Consider the following 8,859-nt stretch of genomic DNA (forward strand, 5'->3'; position numbering starts at 1 on the left):
GGAAAGTTGGTCAGATGAGAGGGAGTAAACCATGGTGTGACCAGCTGGTTTCAGAAGAAATGTGTCTCTGTGGTCCACAAATTGGGGGGATAAACTGAAAAGAAAGCATGTTCTGTGTTTTAGAATTTGCTTGGATTTGGGGGCAAGTTCAGGGTCCTGTGTGGAGGAGAGAAGTCGAGCTCCAGTTTGTTAAAGACAAAGCAGAGGGTAAGAAATGGGCAATTGGGGACACTTGGTCACTCACTGCATGCCTCACAATGGAAGCACTGAGCTAAGAGCAGAGGGGTCATTTTTTTTGCCATGACTGGGGGGGTGGGGGGGGCGGGGTGGTGGCAGAAGGTGCATAGGGAAGAAGCTTGTTGAACTGAGCCTCTAACCAGATCCTTCTTGGCCCTGAGCAGCCAGGAAGGAGACAGGGATTCCAGGCACCCTAGACCCTCCAACCTCCGAGAGGCCATGATGCAGTCTTTCTCCCTTGACTCCCTTCACTGCAGGAATCTGTGATTTCCTTGCTTTCCTCCTCTCCACCTCTACATTCAAGCACTGTTATTGAAGAAAGGAGTTACCTGCAGGGATAAACTCCTCAAAGGCATTCTTAGACAGTGGCCATTCCTGGCTCTTCATCCATTCTCTGCCCATGCTCCTCCAGGGTCAAAATATACTGATTACAGGAAGAGGCCACTCACCACCTAACCCTCCCTCATAGGCTACCAGAGCCTAGTCCCTTCTGAGAAGCCAGTACAACCTGAGAAACAACACCCAAGCAGCCCCCTCACTTCTCAATGGCATCCTGGCCTGAGCACTGATATACAGACAGCTCTCATCCTTATCTTTTCCTCCTGCCCTTTTCTCTCAAGCCAGGAAAATTCCTTTTGAGTTCCCATTCTCAGATTTGTCTGATCTTTTCAGGTGTTTCTCCAGTAAAAAGTAAAGGAAAGAATCCTGTGCAGAGATTAGGAGTCTAGGATATACCACGATCTTTGTGATATTGGCTCCCAACCCGGAGAAATTTCCCTTTCAGCTGTCAAAGTCTCAGACCTAACCTCCTTCCCCCTCTTCCTATACTATAACTTCCCTCATTCCCAGGTTCCCTTTGACTAGGAAGCAGACATCAGGCCGAAGTAAGTCCAATATGTGAACAGGACCCTCTCCAGGTAAGTGACTTCTCCCACTCCAAGAGTGATAGTCTTCCAGAGGTGAATTTTTCTCTCAAACATCTGCTCTGATCTCTTCATACTTAGTAAATCACCAACCAAACAAGTGGATCTAAACTCTGAGCAGGAAATCTGTATCCCTGAATATTGAATATTGAATATCCCTGAATATCCCTGAATATTTGATATTGAAAAGGAGACTTTTCAATATTAAAACCCCTTCTCCTCCAGATCATGATCCCTCCTCTAGTGGGGATGGGTGGCAAGGACTTTTTCTCCAAAAAAGCTCTTTGGGTGGATTTGATATACTTCATCAAACTGAGAACCTGTGAATTTACATATTAAACCAGCTTTCCTGAACATATCTTTGCACATTTGTTTACATAATACACAACAATCAGAAATTTACTTTAGATATTTTCTTGGCATCTTTTCTATCATCCTTTACTTTCTCCACCTATGTGTATGTGTGTGTGTGTGTGTGTGTGTGTGTATATGTGTGTGTGTGTATATATATATGTGTGTGTATATATATATATATGTGTATATATATATATTTAACTTCCTTTGGAAAGAATGATTTTTCTGTTTTTATTTAAACTTTCAACTCTACTTTGTTCTCTCTCCTTTTAGAGAATTATTTAATCTTTCGGTTCTCTGACTTCAGATCTCTGGCTGGTTTCCTTGCATTCCTCATGCCTCTACAACTTAGATTTTCATCTATTTGTAATTCTGTTAGGTCTCTAACTCTTGTTCATTTTTCTAGGTTATAAGCTGCTTACAAACCTTCTTTGTAGAGATTTGGCAGGGTTGTTTAAATACTTGTAACGTCAATATGATGAACTGGTAGTAGTAGCATATTTGCAATGTATCTGGTCCAAAAAGATTTGTGTCTTTTTATAAATACTGCAAAGTACCTGACATAAAGTAGGTACAAAAGAAATGTTTCTTGCAGGTGCCAATAATTTTTGCCCATTCCCAGGACTCAGTAATAGCCTTCTTGGTAACAGGAACTAATTCCCACTATATTAAACTAAGACTTAGATGTCTGAAATATCCAAATCAGGTACAAGGCCTATTTGATCAGTTGTATACTATGTGATAGATGCTTCTTATAACTGCTGCTTGTGTCCCAGTAGAAACATCCTTCCTAGTAGTTGTAAAACCTTTAGCTCTTTCTTGCCTCCACTCTGTGCTCAGGGACATGTTTTATTACAGAGTCATTAGCAGTGTAGTTTTGACAGGTTTTGGAGTTCCTTACCTAACAGGATTTTTTAATCCTTAAATATTTTGACATTTAAACTTCTCACAAGTCCTAAGCATCTGGACTGGGCTCTATCACTGACTATACTGGCATTTTCCTGCTGTTGTAGGTGTACACTTATCTTGAAACTTTAAATTTACAAGCCCAAATATCAAGATGCCCAACATAAGTATATCAACAACCTCATTTAGTTCTTCTGAGGACTGATAGCATACCAAAGAACATATTGTTTAATATAAGAAAATACACAGTGACTGTGTTACTGATTCTAGAACATGAAGAATAGCAGATTGTATAAGCCATTGATAGTTAATGACTGATGCAAGGAACATGACCTTTAGCACCCATGTGCTTACTAATATATGGCACTGTGTAAAATAGTTTGGAAATAATAAAATTAGAAGCTTTGGTTAAAATAACATGAAAAAATTAACAAAATCTGGGTTTTGGTATTTTCTTCAGGAGAAAGTATGCCAACCTAAAAGATGAACTTTTTTAGTCATAGTCAAATATGTATTTCATGTGTCTTTTCTATTCCAACTTTATGAACCAGGAATAGTTTTCTTAATTGTGTTTAACCTATCTCATCCATAAGAAGTCAACAGAAATAACTTCTTAATTTTTATGCTTTCAGAGCACTGTGACACTAGATGTTTTTATCCAACCAGTAAAATATGTCAAAATCATGACACCCTGAGCCTTTTTTAACCTATTTTGATTTTTTTGAGACTTACAACACATAGTCAATATTTGTTTAACAGTTTACCTTTTTTCCAAGGCTACAAAAAGAGGCATCTGAGCAATGCGTTTGGATAATGCTATGGTCTGAACAAACTCAGTAAGCCTCTATGAACTTGTATGTTTTTGTGCTTAGTTTGTCTAAGATCATCAACATTTCTTGAGAAAAGGAGATCTCCCAATTAATCCAGTGTGTTGGCTGGAAACGTTCAGTCTCAAAAGTTAACAGCTGTGTCAATTTCCTCAAATGTAATTTTCATGTTTTCAGTTATTCTCCAACAACAAAATCAGCAGCCTTTCCAAATTGAGAAGAAAAATATATGAAGGAAGACTGAGTAATAACCCTTGCCTAATTTAGAGATCTTTCCATGAATTCTGTCCCAATGGTTCTTCCCTTAAATTCAATAAATGTTAATGGAACCCACACCACCTGCCAGGGGCTAGAGGCAATGCAAAACTCTCAAGGCAGAGTATATACCATCATGTGGGAAAAAAGAGTTAGACTAACTGTAATATGCATCTTTAATTTTACACTAGAGATTGATTAAGAGAAAGGTAGTAGTAATGGTGAAGTCTGGACACTCCTTTTGTACTCAAGATGGGGCAAAGATGCAGACAATTAAGATGATGGCACAGGACTTCCAAGATCTCTATCAGGCCGTTGGCCCAAACTACAATAGAGTCCAGCCTCTGTGGTTTAGCAGCTTCTGCAAGAGGTTCTTATACTGTCCTATAAATGTGGGGTGGAATGCCATAAGGGCTGAACTAGAATTCGGTGGACCACTGCAATGAGAATATCCATGATGAAACATAGTTCAAGAATAGAAAAATAGCAGACACAGAATAGAAATCTAAGATCACAGGGTGCCACTGATTTGAGCTGTATTCTACTCAGATGTTTCTCCCTGCTTTTCTTGACTTCTGCTTCTGAGTTTGGTTTTACTGTTCTGAAATGATTGCCTTGACTGCTGTTTTTATCAGCTCAGTGGCTTCCATCCTTTAGCTTCTATGCTGAGTGGAGACAGTGGAGATAAGCTGGGTTGGCTTCTAATAAGTAAGATGGGTTTGTGCCAGATGGCCTTTGCTTCCCAGTGGGCTGCCATCTCCTTTGGCAAGAAGGCTCTCTCTCCTATGGTAAATGACTAATTCTCTTAAATCCTGCCTCAATGTGTAATGGAGAAGAATGAAATCAGAGGCATTATGAATTCTCTTCTTACTTCAGTAAGCCAGGAAGAAACTCAATTGTCAGTCTCCAAACTTTGAAATCCCATAGAAAATAACACAATTGTAAGATTCCTATGATATCACAGAAATTATTTCTTTTTCCCCTCTCCCTTCCTTTTTCCTTATTCTCAAACATGAATTAAACACCTCCTATGTGCTAGGGACTATATTAGAAATAACAAGATGAATAGCAGTCCCTTCCCATAGTTTACAGGCTGTTAGAGAAGACAGACTTGTAAACAACCAATGCAATGCTGCTGTAGGAGCTGAGATTGGAACCCACAGGGAGCAGGTGAACCCCAAAGAAAGAATGTCTGATTCTCCTTGGTGAATCCTGGGAAAAGCTGATGAAGTGGTACATGACCTACATCTCAAAAGATGAGTAGGTATTCATCTGGCAGACAAAGGAGCAAAAGGCCTTCTGACCAGGAAGCAGGGGGAACAAAATCAGGAGGCCAAATACAATAGGGCATATTTTGGCACTTTCAGGTAGTTTGGTATGAGTGCAGCTCACAGCCACATATGGATGGCCTTTGTGGTGAGTGCTTATGAGCTTTTGACATGGAAAATCTGTAATAAGAATTGAGAGCAATAGAAGAGAAAATCAAGAGAAAGGAAGTATCCTATGTTATTTAGGTTGAGACATATGAACACGCTAAAAATTTACTATTATTGACCTACAAAAATGCAAACTTTGTGTCTCAAGCTAATAGGATCAGATACTGCCCATTCAGTTCTAAGTACTCTGTGTTAAGAGAAGAGTAATCTAAAACAGCAAATAATTTTAAAAACTTCTATACTTGCTTTTGAATACACTATATGCCTTATTTCGGCAGAAGATATACCTTCCTAATGAGCTTTTGTGCTTAGATTGGTATTAAAATTAGTTGGATTTCCCTGAGTAAGCACAGACAGCAGGAGAATGTGGATGCAGAGCAGACTGGTGACCTGGAAACCCAAGGTTCAAACATTTAACCAGGGATAAGCCACACATGAATACTAGAGTTGAGTAATTAGTAATTATAGACACCAATTAAGCATTTGATAAAAGAACCAGTCCCGTCATTCCACCCTGGTTTGCATTTTTGCTATCCAAAAAAGCAAAAATAGTGTGCTTCAAACTTTTGTTGGAGAATAACTATTTGTCAAAAAGAACTGGGGAACAAGATAAAACAGGACAGAAAAAGATACAAAACTTCAAGAAATTTAGAAATCATTATGCATAATGGAAGGAAACAGCAACAAATTGATATTTACAGTAACCAGTACTTCTCTAAGTCAAAGCAGAATTCAGATTTTTTTTTCTTTTTTAATGACGATGGAACAGTTAATCAAGCTTTTTAAGGGTTTATGACCAAAAAGGCAAGAGATGTATTGGTGATAAGGAAAAAATGAATAATCTGGTTTTGTTTGTTACATGCCCTCTCCACATATTCCCAAATGCCTCTGCATTTATAAACCCTAGTTTTCTTGATATCTATGTAAAATGAGACTTAGGAGACTACCTCTCTCCTCAGCTATTTTCTGAAGGCTGAGTTTGCAATAAAGGAAGAGAGTTAGCCTGTCAGTTACCGTATATCATGGTATATATATTACTGTTAAGATGTTGCAATTGTCCTCATATTAAGAGCTGATTGATAATCAAGGAGAGCTGAATGCTCATAGCTCTTTTAAGCACGGAGAAGCATAACCTCAGACTTTCAGCAACAGAAAATCTGAGACTGATCTAAATGTGGTTTAGTTTATAAATAACCATTATATGTTTGGATCCTTCAAATAAATGTTTTCAGAAAATCCAATGAGCAATAGTGTAAGTAGCACTGGACTAGGAGCCAAGAGACTAAGACCTTGTTAAGACACTTCCCTGCTGTGTGAATTTGAAAAAGTCATCTGCTTCTCTGGGCCTTAACTACCTAATTTGTAAAATAAGGAAGTTGAGTTAGATGAATCTAAATTCTCAAAATGGGAATCCTACCTCAAAATGTCTTTGGGGGCTTTTGCTAAAAACAGGTTCCTGAATCAGCACCTCTACAGGTGATTCTTATTTAAGCACCTTAAATTTTGAGGTTTCTTCTAGCTTTTGTATTTTGAGTCTTGCTTTGAGGTTGGGATTGATTTAAATGAAAACTGAGACAAAAATAAATATACTCTTCACATTCTTGGATAATAGAACAGGATCTCTGATTTCTAAAAGTTGTATATAAATTTCTATATATTAGAATTAAGAGGGATATATGTTTGACTCCCTGAAAGATCAGATAGAATGAAGGCCAGGGACCTTAAAAATCATATTTTTAAGAAAGGAAGAAATCAAGCATTTGCCACATGATATAGTTAATTTGTAACTGTGTTCACTAAGGCCCAGTTTCTGGAACATATGTATTAGCCATAAGCTATCATAAATCTTTCCTAGAAGTGAATTATTCGACTTGTAAACACCATTTCTCTGAGACCTTCTGTAAGATCCAGTCATGAGGTGTTAAAAGCTTTTGAACATTATATTCTGGTTGGGTTTTTTCAAAATCAGTCAGTGACTATTGGACTTTCCTTACCAGCACTAGCTCACATCCTATGCAAAATGCCCTTGTGAATTATTATAATCAGACTTTCATAAAGGTCAAAACTTCCAAAACATTTTAGATTGAAAACTTATTAGTCAAACTGTATGTAAGCATGTGTACATATTATATATATGCATGTATTTTCTGTGTATTCAAGTTAAAGTCATTATGAAATGTAGTATGATATACTGGCAAATCTTCAAAGATCAGAATTCAAGTCCTTTAATACATTGCTTGACCTTAGGTAATGGGCTTAATCTTTCTGAGCCTCTCTTTCCTCAGCTGTAAAAATGGGAATAATAGGAATAATGCTGAGTATCTTATAGGATTGCTGTGAAGAATAAATGTGATATTTGGTTCAAAAAACACCTTGCAAATATTATTTACTTCCCATATTATAGTAGTGACCCTTCCATTGTTAGTATGTCAGCATAAATGCTTATATTTATTTATTAATAAATAAGAATTTTGGGAGCCATTTATAATACGTTTAATACTCTGCCAAATACTCTGGAATATATAGAAGTATAAGCTATAATTTCTATGCTTAAGACAACTTTTCTTTTTTGGCGGTACACGGGCTTCTCACTGCTGTGGCCTCTCCCGCTGCAGAGCACAGGCTCCGGACACGCAGGCTCAGCGGCCATGACTCACAGGCCCAGCCGCTCCGCAAAATGTGGGATCTTCCCGGACCGGGGCACGAACCCATGTCCCCTGCATCGGCAGGCAGACTCTCAACCACTGTGCCACCAGGGAAGCCTGCTTAAGACAACTTTTAATGATTTTATAACAATATCACACAGTGTATGGTTAAAAACTGAAATATAAAATTTTAAAACTGACTGAAAAATGAATACAATTGGTCTTAAAGATCAGGGAGTGTTCCACTGAAGGAGGTGGGAGGAAGAAGACCTTTTAGGGTTTGGGTAGATAAGTGATGGAGGGAGTTTCAGCTTTAGACTGAGCGAGAGCAAAGGCAGGGAAGCCCAGAAGTCAACTCAGTTTTAGGAGATGGTGGGGAAGCAGAGCCATTCGAGTTAAGGTATCATGCTTGGATATTGTGGGCATACGTCTGGAAAATTAGATCAATGGAAAATAAGGCCAGTGCTCCTTGAATTTCCCAGTGAAGAATATGAAATTTACCCAAGAGATAATATGGAGCAATAAGAGTTCTGAGCAGAGGAAATCCATGAATAGTGTGGTATTTTTTAACTTAATTTTTCTGGAAATTATGTTCATAATGAATCCAAGTCCAGAAACAGTAGAAGCAGGGAGAGCAAACGGGAGGCTACTGTATGAAGCCAGGTAAACAATGATTTATACTAAAATGGTAGTTGTTGAAATAAAAAAAATTAGATATGTGAGAAAATGGTGAGATTTCTGACAGAATTTCTTTATACAAACATAATTTTAAGCTAAACAATTCTTTTTAATTAGATAAGAATAAGAAGTCCTATAAAACCTTTACAATTTCAGTTTTCTTTAAGTGTTCTTTACATGCACATACCTTTTCTTCATTCAACAAAATATTTATTGAGTGCATAATATGGGCATTGTTCTAGGAGCTTGGGATTCAGTGGTGAACAAAGTTCACCATGAGTTCAAACAAAGATTGAACTCATGAATTTTACATTCTAGATGGAGGACAAGATATAAACAATAAACATAATTAATAAGTAAGTTATCCACTATGTTTGAAAGAGGATAACATGGAAACAAGAAAAAAGTAGAACATGATAGTAGGGATTAAGAGTGATAGGTTGAGGACAAGTTGCAGTGCAAAATAGAGTGGTCAGCATAGACCTCACAGAGAAGGTGACATTGAGCAGAGAGTTAAGGAGGAAAGAGAGCTGGTCCCACAGATATTTAGGGGAAGAATGTTCCAGAAAGAACAAGCAACTAGTACAAAGTCCCTTAG

This window comes from Lipotes vexillifer, unplaced genomic scaffold, assembly GCF_000442215.2.
Source record: "Lipotes vexillifer unplaced genomic scaffold, Lipotes_vexillifer_v1.1 scaffold393, whole genome shotgun sequence".
NCBI classification, from domain to species: Eukaryota; Metazoa; Chordata; class Mammalia; order Artiodactyla; family Lipotidae; genus Lipotes; species Lipotes vexillifer.